The sequence below is a fragment of the Lissotriton vulgaris genome, chromosome 12 (genome assembly GCF_964263255.1).
Source record: "Lissotriton vulgaris chromosome 12, aLisVul1.2, whole genome shotgun sequence".
NCBI classification, from domain to species: domain Eukaryota; kingdom Metazoa; phylum Chordata; class Amphibia; order Caudata; family Salamandridae; genus Lissotriton; species Lissotriton vulgaris.
The window spans coordinates 601,923,482-601,948,866 of NC_141700.1; the positions used below are offsets into that span (position 1 = coordinate 601,923,482).

The window sequence follows — 25,385 nt, forward strand, 5'->3', positions numbered from 1 at the left end:
CTTAGTTGGGCCTGCACGCATTTCTCAATGAGTTTGGCCAATAGAGGGATGTTGGTCACTGGACGATAGTTGTTCAGGTCTGTTGCATCAGCTGTCGGTTTTTTGATGATGGGCACTACCTGCCCTGTTTTTAGGCAGTCAGGGAGAGTCCCTTGTGCAAGTGAGGCATTTATTATCTCAGTCCAGATTGGAACTAGCGTATGGCTGATTTCTCTTATACACTTTCCCGGTAGAGGGTCTTGATAGTGGTTGTTTGGTCTGATTTCCGCTAGCGTTTTGGCGATCTTTCCCTGGTCGTACAGTTCAAATGTATCCCATATTGCCTTGTTTTTTGTTTGGAGACCCTCTGTTAAGACATTGGCCTCAATTTTAGGTGGAGGAAGGGTCATCAGGTTAGTTGCTGCATTTGTGAGTTCAACTTCAAGCAGCTTGGATTTTTCCGTGAAAAATGAGGAGAATTCCTCGCAGCTTATGGGAGTTTTAGTATTCTCTTGAACCGTTTTGGCGAGTTTGTTTGACTGTTGTTTTAAAATCTCGAAGAGTTTTCGTGGTCTGTTTATGGCATTGTCCAATTCAGCTCTGATAAATTCTTTTTTGGAGTTGATTATCTTTTTGTTATATTCGTTTCTTGTTTTCCTGAGGGCTATCAGCTCCGGGGAGGAGGGATGTTGTCTCCATTTCCTTTCGGCCATTCTCAGTTTGCGCCTGTCCTCGTTCAACGACTCATTAAACCAGGGATTTTTTGGTTTCTCCGCGAATTTTTTCAGTTTTTGGGGCATGGTGTCATTGACGATATTACCGATCGAGGTTACGTAGTGATCCGTCAGCTCATTGACATTTTGCTTATTGTTGGGTGGCTTCAGATCTTTTTCACATCTTTCAACCAGTAGTTCAATATTGGCCTCCTTTGTGTCTCGGATCAGTTTCGTGAGCTTGCGAGGTTGCACGGTCCTGCCCTTTTTCATTGTAGGTATCGCGAATGTTATAGCGTGATGATCAGACCAATCAAATGGGTCTATAGCGAGGATTGATGCTTCATCATTTCTTGAGATAATCCAGTCTAAGGTCGCTCCTTGTGAGTGAGTGGGTTGGTTGCATGCTTGTATAAGTTTTAGCTCACTGAGGAAGTCCTTGATCGAGTTGATCAGTTTGTCATTGCCGTCCTCCCAATGTAGGTTAAAGTCGCCTAGGTATATGTTATTGGCATCCGAGTTGGAGTTGGTCGTTATGATCTCCATCAGTTGCTCTGTGAACTTAGCATTCTCTCCTGGTGGGTGGTAGAATGCATGCAAGTTGCAGCCATGGAAATAAATAATATAGAGCAAGTCACTCTCAGGATATAGATCACAATACGATCACACTCATTTTGCAGATCGTGAGTATGCTCAGTATGCACACATCTGACAGCAACTAATATAAAGACTTGCATGCACACTTAGAATACTGACTCTGCTGCAACTCTGTATATACTGACCCCTGGGACACTAGTTAGTGTCTTAAAAAGACTTAAATATACCAGTTAGCAAGTGACAGGAGCAGTGGCTCTTACGTGCATATCCAGCCAACACGAACGGAAGATAGAGGGCAATCTTACAGTGAAGGTGAGCTTTGGAGTTTGATGTACCACACAACGCCTCGGTAGACTCGGTGTGCCTGTTGTACGTGGTGGCTGCTGGCTCAAGTTGGTAGCAGGAGGATTCACACCTGCAAAGAGCAGGTTCGGCCCATGCATTATTCCACCACAGATTCAAAACTTGCTTGATGTGCCAGGCAGGCAGAGTAATAATTCCTGGTGGTCTGTGTGTGACCGTGGGCTTGGGCTTTTGAGTTTTGCACTGTCTCCTTAATCAAAAGCACACAGCAATCCCCCACTAATCTAATCACACAATATTGAATTGCTTTTTAAGTTATTAGGGTTCAGCCAACTAGTTCCAACAAAGGAGTGGAATTAAAGTATCATTGTCATAAAGACTCCATCCCATTTGGAGAATTCTTAAGAATTAGATGCACCGGCTCTACAATGGGGGAGTATGTGCAGCATGGAGAAGAGCTGACGGGTAGACTCTTAAATAGAGGATATCCTAGGGGTTTCATCAGACCTAAAGCAACTACGTGAGTTACAGGATTGATATCTTGAGACAGGAGAGTGAAGGTGGGGAGAGCACAACTCTTATGTATGGATGCACATGTGAAGATCTAGACCTCTGCCTTTCTCTCTATATGTCACACATACAATCGAACTGATGGCAAGATGCGTCTTCAGGGCAATCTTCTTATGTACACTGGTTATAAGGTATTAAATGTGTTTTCTGACGATTTCAAGTTATACTTACAGACAGAGAATATATCATATCAACTGATACTCTACCCTCTATCACTTGGTGCACCACGGCAGAGGTATCTATAATGTAGGTTCTAACAATGGAAACTCTATTTAGTTTCTTACCCATTAAGTAATTATGTTTTTGTGGTCTGACCGGTTATTTTTATATACTAACTTGCAGATCATCACCGATTGACCCCCCCATAATCTGTTTCATATTGTGTGGTCTGGAAGAAGGTGGATCATCACTATCTCTTACCAACCGAAACGTGCGTTGACTGTTTTTGTGAGAATTCCTGGCCTGCAACACAACAGCAGCAGAAACTGGGGATGATCTTTCCGCGTTGTAACTCACAGTGTATGTAAGCTGTGGCTGGGACTGGAATGAGTGGTATATATGAGAAGATGTGATTTCTTTGAACGAAAGAGTGAGGGGATTGTGATATGGGGGTGATACCAGTCACATGCAATCTTTAGCTAATATGTATAATGTATAAAGTTTTTATAGAAAATGTACAAAAAAAACGTGTTTTCTTTTTTGTTTAAATGTGTTTTGATATTGAAGAAATTAAAGATCATATTGCTGAAATTGTTAAAAACAATATTGTGGATTAATTTGTAAACTGCAATGTATGGCAGTATGCCCTCAATGATTAAAATATAAAATAATATATTACGGTAACACACATATATGGTCTTAAATTGTTTACGGTCTCTCCACTGAGCACTTTGAGGTGCTTTGAAGATACATAGGTCGAGTGGGCCTTTGTGCTTTGTTTTGTCAGTTTTAAAGACGAACCTGCACTGAAAAAAAAAGTAAAGAAAAAAAACGACACCTCTAATATGGGTAAATTAACCTTGAAGGAAGCTGTTCTAGGGCCCTTCCCCTGTCCTAGCCCGAGGGACGTAGCTAGGCCAGTAAGATTGGGAGGTGAGGGCGAGCTTCAGATTTCCCAACAATCACGCTGGCATATCATGGTTGAATACATTATCTGAGAAGCAGGACATGAAGGGGCAGTGGAATGGGAGAGCAGTGTGTATTGTTGGCACAACTTAAAATAGAATATTTTGTAAAACAACTCAAAAACGTTAAGAAATTCAAAACAGAGGACAGAGGGGCAGTGTGTGTGTTTTAGTCTGTGTGTGCATGTAAAAGTCCTAGGAGAAATCTGACAGCCACATCACAATATCAAACTGAAAGAACCTGTACCCAGCTATTTACTACAATATACATTTATTACGGGGCGTAACACCCCAAACACCACCCATGAAGCTGCCCCTGCCCAGCCCACCAATCATACTCAAGTCCTGACCAATGGCAGCAGTTGTTGGGAAGTGTAGAAGGAGAAAGAGTTCTGATGGATACATCTGCCTGTGGATTCCTCACCTTATGAATATCCCCTGCGCCAGCATTCCGCAGAATTTTTTCCTAGCTCTCCACGCCGACGAGGACGTTTGCTCCACTCGCGACTCCGCATGACAACACCGGAGTCATAAGAGAGCCTCGTCAGCATGATGATGTCAGTGCCCTTTTTTCTGCGCTGTCGACGCGGAACTGTTTTCTAGCACTCTCCATATTTTGTGGAGTTGCTTTGTTATTCCTTCTGCTTTAACTGTTGCTAGAAGGGATGTCGTCTTCAAGGAAGTCTGGTTTTAAGCCCTGTAGGGAATGTGGGGGGTCACATGTCCATCATTGATCCCCATGAAGATTGTTTATGGTGCTTGTCGTCGGATCACGGCATGGAGGACTGTTCCTGTTGCAGGAAAATGAATCCTAAAGCACTTAAAGAACAGGAAGCCAAGTTGTTTCTGGCCAAGGCGAAGAAAGAAGGTAGAGGGCATAAGCATGATAAGTCGAAGTTGAAGACGTCGACTTCGCATACATCGAAGTGGAGAAAGCAGGAAAAAAAAACAAGACATTGATCTCGGCGCCATTCGACGAAGGGTAAGGCTTCGAGGTCACCTTCGCCTGCCCTCTCGACATCGCCGTAAGGACTTTGTATCTCCTACGCCCTCCCCTTCTCCTAGTGCGTCTCCGGAGAAGTCTCCTATGCCTAGAGAAACTCCGGGGCATCTCCGGCGCCATGGGATTCACCAGCTTCAGACGCTGAGCCAGTTCAGGATGTTTCATCTTCTCCTGTGCCTGAGATTGAACCATGGATTCGGCAGTGGATCCGATCGTTCTGACGTCGGACACTCCCAGTTTGGATACTGGCTCGAATCCATATCCACAATTCCCTGGTTCCAGGGGTGGATCCGTCACATTTTTTAAATGCTATGTATGGTGTTTTTACAAAGGCGGCTTTCCAATCCGGAGCACCTTCTGGTCCCGTGGGTCTGCTGACATTCAACTTGGGTGTGCCCCAGCACTATGCCCAGGCACCCTTCATGCCGGTGGTGCCGTCATGGCAATTTCCGGTACCGAGAGTCTCTACGCAGTTTATAAAATCCTCAGCGCTGTCTGGGGAGCCCTCCTTTCGGCCTTGTGTGGATCTCGTGTCTCCTTCAGAGCCTCCTTCGACGCCGGCTCCTGAGTAGTCGGCGCCGCGCATGACGCCAACAACGCCGCGTCTGCGGATTCGTAAGAGGTTTTTAGAAAAGGAGCAGTATCATAGCGAGGAAGTAGAGGAGGGCTAGTTTGAAGAGTCCCTGGGTGAATTCAAGGGAATTCAGGAGGCGAGTGGTTTAGAGACCTCTCCAGAGTGGGAACTCTCTTCTACAAGGGCTGCACCTCCTCAAGAGGTAGCTCCCTACCATTTGGTGATAAGGAAAGCTGCGGAGCTTTTGGATTTGTAGTTACTTACTGCTGAATATAAACCAAACTTGTTGTTTTGCATTCACCTTCCTCCACAGTTGACCCTCTGTTACCCTTTAATGAAGCTTTGTTGGATCCTATCCTCGAGGTTTGGCATAAACTACTCTGTTTGCCTGCCGTTTCTTAAGCTCTGGCTAGAAGGTATAGGACGGCACCAGGGGATCCAGATTTTCTCTCTTCTCAACCATCTCCGGAGAGTTTGGTGGTGCAGGCATCCTGCTCCAAGGAATCTTCAGGTGCTTTTCCACAGACCCCAGCTGACAGGGACTCAAAGAAGATGGAATTGTCAGCTAAAAAGGTTTTCTCCTCTTCTAGCATGGCACTGAAATCGACCAACGCCACTTGTCTGTTGGACCGTTACATGCATGCTTTGATGGACCTGGCAAAATAACTGGCCCCCAAGTTACCTGATGAGGAGAGGGGACACTTTATGGAGGTTCTGTCAGACGCTCAGGCTGCGGCTAGACAGGTTATTCAATCAGATCTGGATACAGCTGACTCAGTAGCCAGAGTTATGGGCTCCTCCATAGCTACAAGAAGGCAGGCTTGGCTTTGTTCTTCTGGATTTTCCCCTGATGTCCAGGCCACTCTTGTTGATTAGCCCTTTGACGGGTCAAAGCTCTTTGGGGAAAAAGCAGATTTGGACTTACAAAGGTTTAAGGATAGCAGAGCCACAGCGAAATCCTTAGGATTGCAGACCAAGTCGAGAGGCTTCGGCTAAAAAAAATATCGAGGCTTTGGAAGGTCTCCCTTTCGCAACTTCGTCAACCTCTGCGGCAGCAGCAAAATCCACTCTATAAATCTTATAGAGGAAGAGCCAGAGGTCGCCAACATGGTTCTGCCTACAATCTCTCTTCCTCCTCTTCTGCCTCCCCCGGTCCTTCTGGTACCACAGGAAAGCAGCCCTAGATCTCCCATCCTGGATCATGTGGGTCCTGTAGGGGGTTGGCTGTCTCACTTTCTGCAAGGTTCAGGAATTTCCTCCTCCATACCCTCCTTCGTCATTCAGGAGATGTTCCCTGTATTCCACAATGGAGCGGTTGTTCCAGTTCTGAAGGTCCTTCGCCTGCTTGGTCTTTTCGCTTCCTGTATTCTGTTAGTCAACCATGCACGCTGGCACATGAGGGCGCTCCAGTGATATCTCCGCAGGCAGTGGTATCAGCACAACGGAGATCTCAGGGAGACAGTCAGGATCTCCAGAGAAGCTGCAGCGGATCTGAGCGTGGAGGGCAATCTGTCTCAAGGAAAGCCCTTTCATCTTCCTCCATCGGTGGCCACAGTGAGCGGGACTGCTGTGGGTAATCTATTCATAAGGCGGGGAATCCACGGGCAGATGTATTCATCAGAAGAACAAGTTACTTACCTTCAGTTACGCTTTTTCTGGTGGATACTGTATCTGCCTGTGGATTCCTCACTGACCCACCCTCCTCCCCATTGTCCACTTTGGTAAACCTTAAAGGATGCCTAATTTGGCTTGTTGTTTTACATTGTATCTTCTTTCTATCTGGTACATTTATAGGAAATGCTGATGTTCTTTAGCTTTCCTTTTTTATTTTGTACTGTGTATATTAGTTCAAATGTTGTGTACTGTGTATACTTTGAATCTGTTGTTGGTCCACCTGTTCGCCTCGGAGGCACGGAAAAAATGGGTGGAACTGACGTCATCATGCCGACGAGGCTCTCTTATGGCTCCGGTGACGTCATGCAGAGTCGCAAGCGGAGCCCAGGTCCTCGTTGGTATGGAGAGCTAGAAAAAATTCTGCGGAATGCTGGCGCTGGGGATATTCATAAAGTGAGGAATCCACAGGCAGATTCTGTATCCACCAGAAAAAGCGTTACCGAAGATAAGTAACTTGTTCATCAGTGCCACACCCACTCCTCCATTGTTACCAAATGCCTACCCTGCCCTCTGCCATTCAGTTAGTTGGCACTGTTTTAATCCCAGCCTGGGCCATGTAAATAACATCCAATGGGAAGCTTGTATGTAAAAATGAATCCCAGCAGGCTTCCTCCCCCCTCAGCTTTCATCACAGGCCTGGTTTATGCCTCTAGGGCGAACACAACCTTGTCCTGGGTCCTGCCAACACATGAAGAATGTTTGGGAGGTTTCATGTCACAGTTCCCTGACTTATCTTCCCTAGAAAAAAAACTGGGAATCACACCAGTTGATCACAAAGAAAGAGCAGCAGTTATTCCCAGCTGCTTGGTCTTAATTTGTTTACTCTTTTTCTTTTCCCCCAGCGTGGGAGGTCACCACCCCTCACGCCCTTTAACAGCAGCCACCCATGCCTAGGGGATTGTTAGACTGACAGAGGCGAGTCCATTGGCATAACTAGGGAGGGGGGCAGGGGTCCACCCCGGGCAGCACACTTTTTGGGGGCGGCAGAGGTGAGCAAGTATTGTCTGTCGGCTACCGCCATTCCCCCGCCTCTCGAGAATAAGTTGGCCGCCAACCCCTTCCCCCTACCCGGAACAAGTCATCCGGCAGCCCCCCACACCCCTGTTCTTCCCTGCAGGAGACGTCAAACTTAGGTACTGCCCCCGTGGTAGTAGGTCTAGCTACGCTACTGGGCGAGTCACGCAGTTAGCTCTACTTTACTTTTTTCCAAAGTTACTCTTTATTTTTGTAATCTTCTGTAGGTCTTTTGCTCCCTGTGTTTTGCCCTCAGTTATTATTAATGGTACGTTTAGGTGCTCTGTTTCTCGATACTGTGTTCTGATTGGCAATCCTCGTGTACATATATCATACTTTACACTTGGAAAGTTCTTTCTACGAAGCGTCTAATATTTGCAGATTACCAGTGTTTGCTTTGTTTTTCCAACTGTATCGCCCCCATCCACACCTTCTCCTTTTGTCTCCTCACCTCATTTTGGGTGTGGGGTCCCTCCATCCTCTGTGAAACTCTCACTGTACTGGCACTTCCTCCTGTCTCCACCACTGTGTCTCCATCAACATGAACTTGTCTTCTCTGGGCCCCATCACCCTAGCTTAGAGGCCTTCAAGCTTTTTGACACCACACCCCTGTGAAAACAAATGTATAAAATAAAAATCATTCCCCGCAACATTTTTCACAATTATTCTATTAAATTGGCAATGTTTAAATATGTATCTATCTATGTAAACATTGCAATTAAGTTCTGTTACCCCTTTTGAAAATATATGATTGCCTAGCATACTGTTCTGGTCAGCCAGGCCTCATTAAAGTGTGAAACTATCCATTACCAGAAACAGGAGAGGGGGAGGTTTAAGGAATATTTTGAGTCCCTTTCCCTTCTAAACATACTTCCAGTCAGGATATAAATGACAAAAGATGTTACTGATAAATCATTACAACGTGGCTTACTGCTGCTCATTTTGTTCTGCTTAAAACAAAGCACTGTGATCAGCATGATGCTTCTTTTGACCAGAGCCTGGCCCCACTCCTGGGACATCTATAGGCCAGCCAATGGTGACCCGTTTGAAGACCCCTGCCCTAGCTGCTGCCTCTTCTCCTCATTGTGCTACTCTCCATTTGACTAATGACTTGCTTCTCCATCTTGATAGCTCTCTGTGGCCGCTCAGGAAGATCTTAACAGCTGCAAACTGCCTTATGCTTGCAGCACAGGGTGGCCTCCTCACCTCCATAGAACTCCAGGATAGTTCTGTTGCAGATGGTGAGTTTTTATTGCCGGGCAGCTACTGTAATAGGACGGAGTAGCTCACAAGGGTGAGGCCCGAGGAGACATGTCCTATTACACCACTGGCATACGCACACCCCTGACATTCTATTTTTAAAAGAGCACGCTAGCAGGGTTTTTAGCAACTCAATATATGATTAAAATTATAAGTGCCGAAACTATCCTAAAAGCTTTGGGTCACCTGCTACAGCTCAAATGGTCTTTCTAGAAGAGTAATGGTTGGTAGGCATAACTTGCAACATATTAGAAGAGGAAAAAGGTAGATTTTGAAAAAATAATCTGGGAAAATGCATTTCTCCCATAGTCTTCTATTGAAGCAGAGGCAATTTCAGGTGGGAGACAGCCACGATGAAGACATTTTGGGCCTCAAACCTTAGGAGTCTCCAGACTGAATCGGGTCTATTGGCATGCAAGAGTAGGTAGCAATGTTCCTGGTATTTGGCAGCACTGGTGGCTTCAGAAATATAATGGGCCCCGGCAAGGGGGGCCACCTGGCGGTTTTATACCAGCCTGACTGGTATTTTAATGTCTGAACTACTACTAAAAGTAGATGGTTTGTTCATGAGGGTGTCGTCCCCTCCCACCTGCTGCGGTGCAAAACGTGAAAAATAAAATGCTAATGAAATTATTTCATTGCCATTTTTCAAGTTTAGCAGCACAGCACCCAGCAGCCGGGATTAGTGGAGGTGTGTCCTCCTCTGCTGCCGATTGACAGCAGAAGAGGACTGGAGGACCAAGATTGACCTTCCAAAGTGCGCATGTCACTTTGGCTGGCTCTCTTGAGCAGGCCAAAGTGACATGCACACTTTGCAACTCTCCACTCAGCTGTCTTAGACAGCTAGGTGGAGACCAAGCACAGGCCTATAGGGCCTGAAGGACCCTCCAACAAGGATGTTCCAGCCAATCCTGGCACTGCTCTTATGCTGGGAGAGTAGTGCCAGGATTGGTTAGTGGAATTTCCTGGAAACTTGAGCCTTTTGAGCTGACATGCAGCAGGCAAGGTAAGAGACTTTATTTTTTTTATTCGCCTTGCCTGCATGCACGCACCCACCCACCACTTAGTTGTCCGTCCGCCCACTTCACCGGTGCACATACGTGCCAGCCGCCCCTCCAATCACCTAAAGCCAATATTTTTTCAGTACATACTTTAAACTGTAACTGTACATAGAAAACACTTTAAAATGTTTTCTACAGCTTCCCTAATAATTCCTGACGGATAATTAAAGTAAACAAAGAGAGAAAACCCATCTTAAAAATTAACACATATGATATATTCTTTACAGAATGTTAAAGCATAAACAGATGGCTTGTATAATTCTCTAGGAAAGGTGTCAACCCTAGCCCCGGCACGTATTTGTTTGAAAATTAGGCACTGAGAGAGAAAGAATAAAATGTCCTGTGTAGCTTTTCATGGTTTTAATTAACACAGAATCCTGGGGGACCACATAACATAACATACAGAACTATGACAAGCCGCCATGACATAAGGACACGGAAGGTCCAAGTGGAAGACATAGGTTCTTCACTGTGCTGCCTCACAAGAAACAGCTTCTCTTAATTCTAGGGGGACCAGTGGGTAACAGGTTCCCCGCTGCCTCGCTGCCACTGTTCTCAATGTGGGGGTTCCCATTTTGTCTTTTCCCCTGAAGGTGGATGCAGCCCCAGTGGGGTATTGTAAATGGAGAAGAACCGGGCTTTTGGAGACCACTGCGACAGAGTCAAGGCTCTATGGAGCCTGCTTAGGTCCACCAAACAATACATCAGACAATCACTGAGATTCTCTCACTCTTTGGTTCAGTCTTGTGATCCAGCTACATTTTTTAAAGGGAATTACCTATATGAATATGTCATATTCTTCGTAGTCAGTTACTGTATGTGAATATGGGATGTAACGCCTCTTCTCAATCTGCCTGAGGTGTGTCTTTTCGAATTCTAAGTCTTTGACAAATCTCAAGTTGACGAAACCTTCACTATTCTCAAGTATGTTCGTTGAAAGGCAAAGAGGTTTCTACTGCCTTCCCACTCGACTGAAGGGACCACTTCAGGCTCAAATCAGGACAAGGGGAGGACGTACAGAGAAGATTCTAGGCCGCAGAAAGTGCTGGGAACAGGCTGTTCCTTTGCGCAACACTTTCACCATTCAAGGAATCCAAACCTCTGCAGGCTAGGACACAAAGGAAACCACACCCTTCCAAAAACAGAAGCTCATTGACCCTGACCCAACTGCTGACCAGAAGGATTCCAGGGAGATCTCATGATCAGCAGTTCTGTGCACACACTGTCAGCAGGCCTGTGCTATGCAGCCTACAGCAATTCAAAACTTAGACATGAGCTCTGCTGACAATACTGTTGTTGTATCTGAATTGGGATGGGTCCCATTTAGTCGAACTGTGTCCAGCAAGGACAAAGGGCCTGGAAAACATTTGGAAGTCCAACTCCCAGTTTCTTTTTTCAAAAACTTGTTGCAATTGCTATAAGGCATGAGTGGGATTGACATTTTACATAAAGACTGTTTCTGATATATTTGTATATCTGTATCTCTATTTATGTTTATGATTGTTTCCAAAGTGTGAATGTGCACCTGAGGCACCTAGGCACTGTTGAAGAGTTCACAGTGTTCTAAATGCATTCAGAGTATATTCTAAGATCATAAAATCTAACTGTATATGTTTTGAAGAGTCACTTATATGGGCTTTTAAACAGCAGATGATTAGTAAAGAAAATGTAATAGTGACTGACAAACATTTCGAGGTCTTTGGGCAAGAATAGAAGAAGTTCCACTGCCTGCCCTGGCTACCCTCAAAGAAGGGATTGACATTAGGTTCATTTAAGCTCCTGCATCTTGTTCAAGTTATCAGGTGTCCCATTATTTGCCATTCACTTTGGGTCTCATGAGTACCTACCTGTATCACTGGAGGCAGTCACGTGAACCAGAGCACTGGATGAGCATTAGCCAGGCCCAAGTAAATGGCTAGGGTGTGCACACCATAGGAGAGCAGACTTTAAAAATGGGCTGAGCAATATTGTATTTAAACTCCTTAAAAGGTCATATATGATGCTGCACCTCAGTTCTTACCCTTAATGTCCTCACGTTCACAAATAAATTGTTTTTACCTAAGCACATTTACTGCTAATGTATTAACTGTAGTTTACAGACGCTTGTCTGTTCTTATGTGATGACCCAAGAGTCAGATCTCTTTGTATATATCCTGCAGGCACTCTGCCCAGATCCAAATCCTTCATGCCCAAACCACCTGTGCACACTCAGCAAGTGTGGGGCTACATAGCGGTTGATTCATACACATTTTGCCCATGTGATATCAGATGTATCTAACTCTTCTGTCAGGCTCAGACTGCATCACCCCCCCCCCTTTTCTGCAGTTAACTGTAATTGTTCTTGTTTATTTAAATCTTTTTATTGCATAAAACTCTTGCACAGTGTACAATAAATGCAAATCATACATAAGATACAGAGTGAACATGAATTCAGACACAGGAATAGCACTCATTGGGCATGTAGCATAAATATAATACAAAAACTCCTGCTGACAAATGGAGTTTCAGGATAGTGCAGAACTTTTGCGCACATCCCTCATCTCCCTCTCCCAATCAGTTACCTCGGTAGGCGCGCCAGTTGGCCAACACTTTGTCCCATTTATTGGGGCAGCCCCTACTTTGCAAGAGCATGTGTTCTGCCCTTTGACACCAGTCCATACCAGATTCTCAGTCCTCAGTTCGGGCAGGAGCCACTGCACCCCAAGCAGGTGCTATATTGCGGTTGCCTACCATTGCTGCTACCGCCAGATTCTTTGAAATTTGTTCCAGGCCTCCCCACCCAAAAGATTTAAAAGGCGCAGTTTAGCGTCCAGGGCGACCGTCAGTTTGAGCACTCTATGTCATTTGCTTGACACTTCCCTCCCGTGCTTGACAACCATTTTTACTCTGTGTGTTAAAATGTATGCTTGACAATCATTTTCTCTTTGTGTTTTGAAACATGTGCTTGACAATCATTTTTACTTGGGGTTTAAAATGTATTTTGTCTTTCTTTAGAAGTAGTTTGATGCTAAAACTGCTCTCCCCCATCCAGTTGGCCTTTTACCTGGTTGTCCACTTGCTACCTCTTCTTCCCCTAGCTCCCAACGTTAATTTTATCTTTCAGGTTATGTTGCTTTATTGTATTGTACTTATACGGTTTCTTCACATCAATGTTAGTTTTCCTCTTTGTACAGAGATCTGATACCTGTCTTGTTTGTGCTTTATAAATGTTTTCAAATTAAAATAATGATGTTCAACACAGTAGAGCTGTATTGCTGGGCACGTCCATACAATATGAAAGAAAGCTCCTTTCTGCCCACAACCCCTCAGGCATAGCGTCGAGTCCCTCCTAACCATCTTGTGTAGGAGAACCCTGGAATAGTCTGCCCAATAATATCCTTAGCTGAATCAGCCCGAAGCGGTCCCGTATTGCCAACTTTCTCGGGCTTTGAATAGCTTCAATCCAGTCATCGTCCTCTAGTGACCTGGTGTCCCTCTCTCAGGCTTCTCACATGGATGCTAGTGGGTCTGGGGCTGCAGTTCATTATTTTCCTGTGTGTCATGGAGACAGCCTTACCCTCTAATGGGGCCAGAAAGAGATGGTTCTCTAGTGGTGCCGCCTCTAGCAGCTGTTCCCCTGCTAGATTGTTGTGCAAGAGGGTAAGCTCCATTGCAGAAATCTATAGTTCGGTCTCTGTAATCCCATAGTCTTGACGCAGGACCTCAAAGGTCACCATCACCTCCCCTCTCCATACATCTCCCAGGTGTTCTACACCAATCAGCGCACACTTTGAAAATCCGCTAAGGGCTTAAACCTCCCACAGGAGGTCACTGGTCCACACCAGAGCCGGATCCATCAGTGCCCCCACCAGCCCAAGTATCGTTTCACTTCTCGCCACACTCGTACCACCGTCTGGGTGTGTGCGGTAGGGCATATTCTCATGATTGTCTATAATGCTGCCGCAGAGCCTCTGCTCCCTATAACGTCCCTGTCAACTCAATATGCTGGTTCAGCGTGGTGAGCAAACACCCAGTCACTGACAGTCACTAACCGTGTGGCCAGTACTACTTAAGAATGGGGGGGGACAGGCAGTCCCTCGTCATAGACACCCCTTAGTAATATACAGAGAGTGATGCGTGAGCTACCCCAGTCCCATAGAAGCATTCTGATCGATACTGGGAGGGACTGCCAGTGTTCCACATCCCTGTGGAGCCTGCCTAGCTGTGGGAGTAGGTTCTCATGTAAGAAGTTGTCTGGAAGTCGAATTACATAAATGCCTAGGTATTTGAAACCACCTAGCATTAGTGGCATGGTGCAACTTGAGGGTAGTCTCAGGGTCTCTCCAGCCAATGGGAATATCAGAGACTTTTCCCAGTTATTTCGATATAAAGAATGGTCCCCAAGGATGTGAGTGCAGTACTCTGTCTATGGGCAGGAGTGGTTTAGTGACATAGAGTAGTATATCATCAGCATAGAAGGAAATTTGATCCTCCTGTAGTTCACTATCACTCACCCCACACATAAGGTGGTCTTGGCAAATCCAGGCCACCAGCAGCTCAAGCACTAAAGCGAGTAACATAGGGGAGAGAGGACACCCCTGCGGCGTGCCTCTCTGCAGGTCAAAGAACCTGGATAGTGTGCCGTTGACTGGAGCTTTTGCTAACAGGCTCCGATATAGCGGTCATACCCAGCCACAGAACTTAGAGCTGAACCCCAGCCAAGCAAGGGCTGTGAAAATATAGTTCCATTCTACACAGGCGAATGCAATTTTGGCATCCAGGGAGAGAAGCACAGCCTGTTCAAAACATGGTGCATTAGTCATATGTAGTACCCCATAGAGGCATTGAGATCTAAGTGCATGCTCCTGTATGGCATGAATCCCAATTGATCTGGATAGATTATTGTGGTGATCACTGACCACAACCTGATGTCTGGGCCTTTGCCAACACCTTCGCCTCTTATTTTAATAAAGAGATAGGCCTGTAGGATCTACATTTCATTGGTGGTATCCCTTTTTTGGAATCACAACAAAAGTCACAGCCCTTCGGTCCTCCTTTGCAACTTGGAACATGGCCAGCATGTGTTCTGCCACTTTGTCTGTCATACATTTATAGAGCTCCACCGGCAGACCGTTCGGTACCACCGCTTTGCCCCACTGTAGGTCCTGCTGTGCTGTCGCTATGCCCTCAACAGCCAGGCTCCTTTGCAGAGTGTCCCTGTCTCATCAGAAAGCATTGGAAGGGTTATGTCCTTCAGGAGGTCAGTGCAGTCTTCAGATCTGCGGGTTGTGGAAGCCTATCCCCTTCGTAGGACTTGGTTCACGCTACTGCAATAGGGCCATTGGTTATCTAAATCACCGTCTCTGTCTACAATCTCCCTGACCCAGTTTTGCCCCTGCTCTCACTTGTCAAGTCATGCAAGCAACTTATTGGCCTTGTCCCCAATGTCATGCAAGCAGCGCAAAGTTGCTAGTGCATGGGTGCAAGCGTGATTTTCCGCCTGCGCCCTCAATTTGTGGTCCTTGAAACACAGCTGGTGCTGAAGGCGTTAGCTCATTGCCACTCCCTCTAGGACCTGCAACTTTAGAGAGTTGATGTTGCGCTTAAGCGCCTCACATTGCAGCTCGTGTCCCTCCTTTTTCCGCCTATCAGGGCCTGCAAATGACCTCCTATAACTGCTTGGGCAGAGAATACTAGCCAAAGCGACCGTGGTTAACTGTAATTGTGAGTTACCAGACAGTGAGCTTAGGATGGATCTGCTCAAAACTTATTGTAATCAGGTGGAGCTAAGTTGGGCAGCTCCTTTGAAGGTCAGCTTCTACTTGGGCAAAAACAGTGATTCAGTGATTAAAGCTTCTGTTATGAATTCCTTCTCCCAAAACACATAAGGTACCTTGCAGGTCTCCAGATACAACAAAGACCGGGAATACAACCTGCCATCACAATGTAATTAAGAGAGAGAGCTATATGACAGAAACAATCAGTAAAGGATTCTGCTTTCCTAAGAAAAATTAAACATAAATGTATACGAAATTAGAACATATACCTTATCAGTTATATATTATGTTTTGTTAGTGCTAAGATCATTTATAACTTGACATGAAAACATGTAAATGGAACAAACTAAATGTTACAAATTGGCAACTGGCAAAATAAATAATGTTCTATCACTTATGGTACTGGAGGCAAATGCAATGTATGATAATGACATCTTCTCTGCCTGGTGGGGGGGACAAAGCAAAACCAAAGGGGAGGGTGGGCGGAGTGTTGAACATTGCCAGCACCACCCCCAGTCAACTAATCTGGGTTTAATCCATCATCATTCTTTAGCTCACTCCCCCACCCCTGTTCGGACATGGCCATATGCAAATCAGTCTGACCCTGTGCCTCATGGGAACAGTCCATCCTGAAATGCCAAACCATTTCTTTCCTGGACCGGAAACAAGCATCCTGGGACCGGTTTCTGGCTAATCAGCCGTCATCAGCTAGGCTTCTCTGCCCGCTCACTATGTCTTACCTATCTCCTGTATATATGATGTTGTGAGGATACTGTATGAATGTGCATTTGTTTCTCCAAATGTACATGGATTGGTTTGAATTTACATTATTTGATGTGACTGAAAATTCGTAAGTTGAAATGTGCATTGGTCAGAATAAATCTAAGCATTCATATAAGATGAGCTCCATCTGTGTCACAAAGTTAATGTAGTGGACCTTACACTGGCATCATTAATATTGTGTTCTATGTCCAGTATTTGTAACGCGCAAACAATTACCCGATTGTGTCAAGGCACTGGGGGCTGTCGGGAAGATTAAGCGAGCTATTGCCCAGAGTCACATGGTGCTGGGCTGATCTGCCGCCAGCGATCGAACCGTGAGCCCCCGGGTTCCGGAGTCAGTCGCCCTGGCCGCTGCGCCACACCTCTTCTATCGAATGATTATCGTAAAAAAAGTAAATTATTGATTGGGATGGATGGTACTCCACATTTGTCAAGGGATAGGTGCAGGTAGGATCTCTATCCATCCCTCATCAACCGCTGTTCAGCTGCTAAGTCAGATATGAAAGCCTTATGCCTCAACTAATTGTATATGTTATGGCTTGTATGCATATTTGGTACAGATCACCTGAGTCCTGAAGAAGGCCAGTGACCTGCTTGGGCATAAGAAGTGGTTGAAACATTCTGGCTAGACACATAGATGGAGGAACCACTCAATAAGTATCCAAAACATTGATTTTTAATCATATCCAGGGCACCCGCTAAATAAAATGAATCACTTTTGGATATGCCCTGCAATATTTTTGACAAATCTGGATCCTTGCTACTATCCAGATATAATTTATAAAGAACTCCCAATCATGGTTAAGTTCATTAAGGTGGTATCTACTAACTTGATGAGGAGGGGTCACTAATGATGGAGCATATGACAGGAAATTATGGGTGTTTTGACCTCTTTCAATATCCTTAGATACCTGGCTATATCACAAGACATTAATTAGAGTCCCTGAAGCAAGACCCATGTATATGTATTCTTAGTGCATAACAGAGGGTTTAGAGAGAATGTACATAGGTCCCTTTCCCTCTCTCTCTCTTTCATATTGTGAACATAGTAAACTGAAGAAAATGTAACATGGTTAATTTCGTTTTAAGTCACAATAGGACTCCATCAGAAGCATTTTTAACACACTGTAGTCTCTAATGGAAAAAGGACAGTTCATGAACGGAATGCTGAACAATTTTAAAATCACCCCCAGTCCGCGATCTGGGCCTAAATCCATTGTTTTTTTGCTCGCCCTGACATTCCAGTTTGGATCTAGCCATATGCAAATCAGTCTTGACCCTGTTCCCTATGGGAACAGTCCAGCTCGAACTGCCAGGCCCAGGTCCTCCCTGTACTGGAAACGAGCATCCTAGGACCTGTTTTGGAGTATCACCCTCATCAGCCAGGATAGCCAGAATCCAGTTGCATGACAAGCATAGGACCCATGCCTGGACATGCCCGTCCCACTCGGAGTTTGGACGTAGCCATATGCAAACTAGCCTTGACCCTGCCCCAAACTTGAATTGCTTGGTGAGCATAAAAAACTATGGTTTAGGCCCAAGTCTCTGTACTGAGGTGAATGTTTTCATCAATTGCTCTTTTTGCATTTGTCGCCCTAAGTGGAATAGGTATGCCCAGAAGTCGGTCCCGTGCTCACCATACCAGGAGTAAAGCTATCCTGGCTGATGAGAGGTGATATCCTGAAACCGGCCCTAGGATGCCTGTTTCCAGTCCGATGGAGGACCTGGCCTGGCAGTCCGGGCTGGCCTGTTCCCATGGGGAGCAGAATCAAGACTGATTTGCATATGGCTGGGTCCAAACTAGAATAGCGAGGTGAGCAAAACAACAACGGATTTAGGCCCAGATCTCTGTACTGGCGGTGAATGTTGGAGATTGTTCAGCATTCTGTCCATTCCAGTCCACCAGCAGAATAGAGCTTTGGCTTCTATTCAATTCTTTTCCTTGTTCCAAAGCCAGGCAGCTCCTTTTCTCCAGTTCTGGATTTAAAGAACTTAAACATGTTTGTCAAACAACTATCTTTCAAAATCCTCTTCCTCCAAAGTATGATTCCATTGTTATCCAAGGGAGATTTTCTAATGACATTGGAGTTGAACGATGCATATTTCCACATTCCCATACATCAAGATTCCCAGAAATTCCTGCGTATGTCAGTAAAGAACAAGCACTTTCAGTTTGCGGTCTTTCTGTTTGGCCTCTCGTCATCACCATGGGTCTTCACCAAGTTTCGTGGACCAGTTGTGGCCTCTCTCCATATGTTTGGGGTGCAATTGTGTCCTTATTTGGGTGACTGGTTAATTGTTGCCTGTTTTTTTCAAAGGCGTTGGAACAATGACTCTTGTCCGCGAAACTCTTGAGTCAGTAGGGTTGCTTCTTAACAAGGAGAAATCAAGTCTGGTACCATCTACTCAGAAATTCATCATTAGTGCCCTATTTTATGCAGATCAGACAAGAGCTTTTCTGCCAGAGCCTCAGAAAATATCTCTTTAGAACCAGTTACAACAGTTGCCTCAGCCCAAGTCGTCTTCAGCCCGTCAATGACTAAGAGTACAGGGGCTCATTCATGAACTATTGCACTGCTGAGGTTTCTTGGGCTTGACCCATCTTTGGTTCTTCATGTTGTAAGTTATTGGTCTCCATTTTCTGAGAACTTCTAAATACAGATTCCAGTATCCTAGAGTATAGTACAGGATCTCCAGTGCAGGTTAACCCTGTCAAATATACAGAAAGGGGTTCCATTTCAAAAACTTTTTCCCCAGATCCTAAGAAAAGATGCCAGTCAGTGGCGAGCCACATTAGCGACTCAGGAGATTCAAGCCAATTGGTAAAAAATAGAGAGCCAGAATTCATCAAATTGGCAAGAGTTAGAGGTAACCAACAGAGCTCTGCACTCATTCGAGGCAGTTCTCAAGGACAAACCTGTGATAATCCAAATGAACAACCAGGTTGCAAAATCCTATGTCAATAGTGAAGTGTGAACATCTTCTCTCTCTTCGGGCAATGTTTAGTCCAGGGGAAGACAATTTTCAGGCAGACAGTTTGAGCAGAATTTGCCTTTTTCAGTGAATTTTACACTCAATCAGAACGCATTTCAATTGATAACCAGAAGGTGGGGTTGTCCAACATTCAATCTATTTGCATCCTGAGAGAATGCCCTGCTTCCATGGTTTTGCACAGATAAGAATTGCAAACAAGCATGGGGTAGGGATGCCCTTGAGGTGGCATGGCCCAAGGAGCTCCTGTACCCCTTAACTTCCTCCCGAAGGGGCTTCAGAGTATTTGGAGGAAGAACTCTGTTGTGATCTTGATAACTTCATTTTGTCAGAAGAGAACGTGGTTTCCGCTCTTGACACAAATGGCAATGAATCCACACATCCTCCTCCCCTTTCATCCAAGACCCCTTGGGTACCCACTGCTAACAGACAAACAGTTTTGTCATTTGTGACCAGGGGCAAAACACAGGCCCCCGGCCCCCGCGTTGCGGGGGCCCAGGTACTTTTACTCAAGAAGGGGCCCCCATTCACTTTCAAAGCCTTCTAGCAAACTGGGGTGAATGTATGACATTGTTCTGCATTCTGTCCATCACCTGTGGTTTTTGCATTTGTCACCCCGAGTAAGACTGGTATGCTCAGACGTGAGTCCCGTGCTCTCAATGCCACTGGAATCAAGCTATCCAGGCTGCTGAGGGCTAAAAGCCCGAAACCGGTCCTTGGATGCTTGTTTCCAGTCCAGGGAGGACCTGGCTTGGCAGTTCGGGCTGGACTGTTCCCATGGGGCACAGGGTCAAGACTGATTTGCATATTGCTGGGTTCAAACTGGAATGGCATGGTGAGCAAAAAAAACGATGGATTTAGGCCCAGATCTCTGTACTGGGGTGAATGTATGACATTGTTCTGCATTCTGTCCATCACCTGTTGTTTTTGCATTTGTCACCCCGAGTGGGACGGGTATGCTCAGACGTGAGTCCCAAGCTCTCCATGCCACTGGAATCAAGCTATCCAGGCTGATGAGGGCTAAAAGCCCGAAACCGATCCTTGAATGCTTGTTTCCAGTCCAGGGAGGACCTGGCTTGGCAGTTCGGGCTGGACTGTTCCCATGGGGCACAGGGTCAAGACTGATTTGCATATGGCTGGGTTAAAACTGGAATGGGATGGTGAGCAAAAAAACTATGGTTTAGGCCCAGATCTCTGTACTGGGGTGAATGTATGACATTGTTCTGCATTCTGTCCATCACATGTTGTTTTTGCAGCAGTAAACAACACAGCAGTTGCTGCCTGGCTGAAGCCTGCTGCCCGAAATGGGATATCCCAGCACAGTGTAACACATAAACTTGCAAATTCAATCATTGTTGGCAGAGAAGGCCCTCAGTAAAACGCACCTCCATGTCTCTTTATGTCAGTGAGGAAGGAAACACCTGCAGAGTCCAGGGTGAGAGAGGGTAAAAGACAACACAGTGAAGGAGAAAGGCAAACGAGAAATAGACACTAAAATACATAGGTGAGAGAGAGAAAGAGACAGAGAGAACTGCAAGAATTAGTGTGGGGTAATAAAGAACACGTTAGAGGTGGAGACGTGAGAGGATGAGAAAAAAGCAGATGAGAGAGGAGACAGGTGTGAGACAGAAATAGGCGAGACCGTTGATTTAGGCGAGACAGGGAATTAGATTAGAGAGGTGATAATGAAGCAGCCAGGTGAAAAAGGAACAGGGTAGAGAGACAGAGAAGAGACAGGTGAGTGAGTGATTGATATGTAAAACAACATGGGGAGCGTTAGAGGGGAGGTCAGTTAAAGAGTTACAATAGAGACTGTGATAAGAAAAGAAATAGCTGAGCGAGAGAAAGAGATTAAGTGAGTTTGGGGTTGGGGTTGGTAAAGACACAGCCATGTTATATAGGACAACTGAGGATAACAGGGTGGAGGAGACAGATGTTCGAGAGTTAGCAGAAGACAAGTGAGAGACAGTTAAAGATAGAAGGGTTGAGAAGTGGTAGAGCTAGAACAGTAAGAAAGAAAGACAGTTGAGAAAGAGAGAGACAATTGTTGGGAAGAAGATAAGTTAAACACAGCTGAGAGATATGGAAGGAGAGATTTGTGTGAGAGAGGTGATAAATATATAGAGGCATATGGGAAGGAGACAGCTTAAAGGACACGCAGAGGGTGGAACTGGAGAGGGGAAAGGGCTCGGCGGGGAAGGCAGGTGAACGAATTAGACTGGGTGATTAAGAGAGAAAAGTGAAAAAAGGACTGCAGAGTAAAAGAGACAAACCAAGATAGGAAGGAGACAGGTGTTTGAGAGAGATAAAAATAGGTGAATTACAACTCAGAGAGGTAAAAATGGTGGCAGATGAGAAGGTTATAAAGAGACAGCCAAGAAAGCAATTGCCTCAAGAGAGCATAGGTAGTAACAAAAGAGAGCAATGAGAAAGAGACATACAGGTTCGAGAGAGAGAGGTGAGAAGGGGACAAGCTAACAGGTGACAAAGAGACATTGAGGAGAGAGAGTGAAGTAAATTAAGAGACATATACAGATGAGAATGAACTGAGAAAGAGGCAGAGAGAGTGTGGAGATTAGAGAGCGCATGATGATAAAGCGACAAGTTAGAAAGAGAGCAGAGGGGATGGGGAAAAATAGCTAGTTGATAAAGGGACATGCATGATATAAAGAGACATGTATAGAGAAAAGGGAGAAAAGAGGTCATTAAATGCTAATTATGTGAGTGAGAGATACCTAAGCAAGAGTGGAGAGAACGGTGAAAGAGGTGATAAAGAGACATATATATATATATCAAGTCAAATAATGCTTTATTCGAGGTTCACTCATTAAAGCAAGTACATAGAACAATATAAGAACCAGATTAACAATCATTACTGTTAAAGAATAAAACTTTCAGTTAAAAATAAGACGTGATAGTATATTAAAATTCAAATACAAACTACAGAATAATATTCTATAGATACATTTTTTGTAAAAGTACAGGATAAAAGTTTTGGAATAAAAAAATTTCAGATAAAAAATGACGGTATAAGTTGCAGACCGACTAACAAAAAGAAAAACAATCAAGTGACTAACAGTCTCTGTCTAATAGACCATGCCCATCCGAGATACTTAGCTGTAGCTATCGCTAAAGGCATTAAAGTGCTTGTGCATATGATAGGTAGAGCCAAATATGTCTTGGGTCAGAGTAGGCTGTACAGGAAAATAGAAAATGGCCAACTGTTTCTTTAGCGGCACCACAAGCAGGGCAACCATCAGGAAGTCCGCCTCCCCACCTTCCTGTCAGTGATCTAAGTGGGAGTGCGCCTGCTATTAATTGGAAGAGGAGCTTTTTGTCACCTGATCTAGTTATGGCGTCCCAGTACGGTTCGAGGCAAGGATATAACTTGGCTTCTAGGAATCCTCCAGCCATAGACGCTGCACTAGAATTACTCCAGGTCCGAGCAGCTACCTTCTCCCAATAGATTTCTTTTATGATTCTTTTTGTTGGGAAGGGGGTTCCCGCTGGGTCTTCCCAAAGTGCCTGAAGACCAAGTTCACTCAAGGTTAGACTAAGAGTTTTAAGCCATCCGATTTTGTGGAACACATCCGTTTTGGTGATATCTAGGAACCCCTCAGCATAGTGAGAAAGCTCAGGCGTAGTCCAAAGCCTTCGCCAATACAAGATCGGACTAAGCCTAACCAAATCGGCAACCGCTTTTCTGCCCAGATCGTACCTGAGAGGCACCAGTGGGGTACTCTTGGGGACACCAGTGATGGCCCGGAAGAACTTGTTTTCCGAAATTTGGAGTGCCGCTACCTTCTCGAATCCCCACAGCTCAGCACCATAAAGTGCAGAGCCGAGAGCCTTTGCTTCATATACCTGCAATGCTGGCTTTATTGGTTTAGTCAAAGATTTTCTGTGTTCTAGCCAATTGCCTATGTCTTAATGTAGCGATATCTATATGCTGGGACCATCTGAGATCGTTAGATACATGAATTCCCAGATATGTAAAGGCATTCACTACCTCTAAAGAACGACCGTTCATAGTTAACTTAGATTTAAAACTACGGTGGGGGTTAAAAATCATGAGTTTTGTTTTGGCCACATTAACTTCTAGGCCATGCTCCCCACAAAATTGGTCAAAAATAGACAGAGCAAGCTGTAGTTCACTCGGTGTCTTAGATAAAATCAACATGTCGTCTGCAAACATTAAAATAGGAATTTGTGTGCCTGCTAATGAGGGAGCATCCACGTTCGAGGACAACATGCGAGCAACAACCCCGTTAATATATAGTATATAGTATAAAGAGTGTGGGTGCCATCGAACACCCTTGCCGGACGCCACGCTCCACCGGGAAGTCTGCAGTCACCATTCCCTGGCCCCCCACTGATATAAAGAGACATGTATGGAGAAAAGGGAGAAAAGAGGTCATTAAATGCTAATTATGTGAGTGAGAGATACCTAAGCAAGAGTGGAGAGAACGGTGAAAGAGGTGATAAAGAGACATATATATATATAATCAAGAAAAAACTGATAGGGAAAGGTAGTAGTGATGATAAAGTGACACTAGAAAGAGAGGGAGAGGTGAGAGAGAAAAACAGGTGGGACAGAGACAAGTAATATGGAAAGGGAAACGACAGACAACTCAGTAGAGAAGAGATGACAAAAAAAGCATGAAAGAAAGAGCAGAGGAGAGGAATTGAATTAAATGACAGAGAAATGGAGGGGAGAATCATAGGAAATGGAAGACATGAAGGAGGGAGTAAAAATAGGCCACATGAGATAGAAAGTTAGTAGAAGACACAAATGGGCAGAATAGCTAAGGGACGGGAAATCCTGCAGAGGAGTAGAACAGAAAGGAGAAAATTTAGCATGTCCTATTACAAATATAGGTTACCATTCTGGTGTTCTAATATGGAGAATGTGTATGTATGTAGAGTGTTGGCCTCTGCACAAAGAACAGCATTACCTGGTAGAGCCATAACTTATCCTTAGCTATACATTTTCTTGAAATTGGCGGGTTTTTAACAGTTTCTCGGTTGCCTAGTTATCCGGGCGCAATATGTAACATAGGGAAACCACGAAGATTGGCAAAGAAGGCTCCACTGCAATGACTTTTACAGTATCTCAGAGCCGTAGGTCTCATTGGAGCTAAAAATCTCAAATGTCTTCAGGAGCAGTATCTTCTAATGACTTATTAAGGCACAAAACGCCTTTGTAATAAATAGCTCTATGGGCCAGACACAGTACCCTTAATTCTTTGGAGCACAACATAATGAGGTTCCTTCACTCTGTAAATCAATCACATAGCTTGGTCTTGAGCCATCTGGAACACATAAACTGTCTAGCAGTTATCTTGACATGAAGAACACTGTCATAGTGCATACAAAATAAAATGATAACCTTCATAATTGCAGCCCTTTTCATTCAGTCCAAGAATGGAATAAGATTTCTGGCCAGTCTGGACTAAACCTTTCACTTCTGTCCTAATTTTGGGAACTAAAGAGAGTTGATGGCCAGTATAAACTCTCAGGTTCTTAACGGTGAAGCTGGCTCATGATGCTGCTGTGGGGCGTGGCCGACTGCCAAACATGGCGGCCGCCATTTAGCTGTGCTCTGTGCCCGGGCTCTAAAATCCTGAATTTCCATTAACATATGCCGCACAGAGGGGCTCCTTGTGAGGTGTTCTGGAGCAGCTGGGCAGCACTGACGATCGGATCTGCTTCCCGGCCCACTACCTCCCATACAGTGCGACCTCTGTGGCCCGGAGCCTGTGTGCCGGCGGGGAAACGGCGAAGGACCCTGAGTCGAGGATGTGCTGTGCCGCTCTACGGCTGGTGCTGACTGCGGCTTTATCGAGGAGGCAGACCGGAGGAAATTGTCGACGGGTCGTAGGGGAAGGACCTGGTTGCTGTGTGCCCTGAAGAGCGGACCGGAGCGAGGCGATGGGTGTGTCCGCGCCCTGGAGGCGGGCTTGGGGCTGCAGCTACGCGCGGC

The 25,385-nt window shown here is 45.2% G+C and overlaps 1 long non-coding RNA gene across 2 annotated transcripts in view; it reads right to left on the reverse strand.

Moving 5' to 3' along the window:
* Positions 1 to 25,385, reverse strand: part of LOC147677820 (uncharacterized) — a 71,392-nt gene that overhangs the window by 4,142 nt on the left and 41,865 nt on the right. For both annotated transcript variants that reach the window (XR_015302569.1, XR_015302570.1), the window contains exon 2: positions 8,003 to 8,160. This is a non-coding gene — a long non-coding RNA (uncharacterized LOC147677820). The remainder of the gene's footprint in view (positions 1 to 8,002; positions 8,161 to 25,385) is intronic.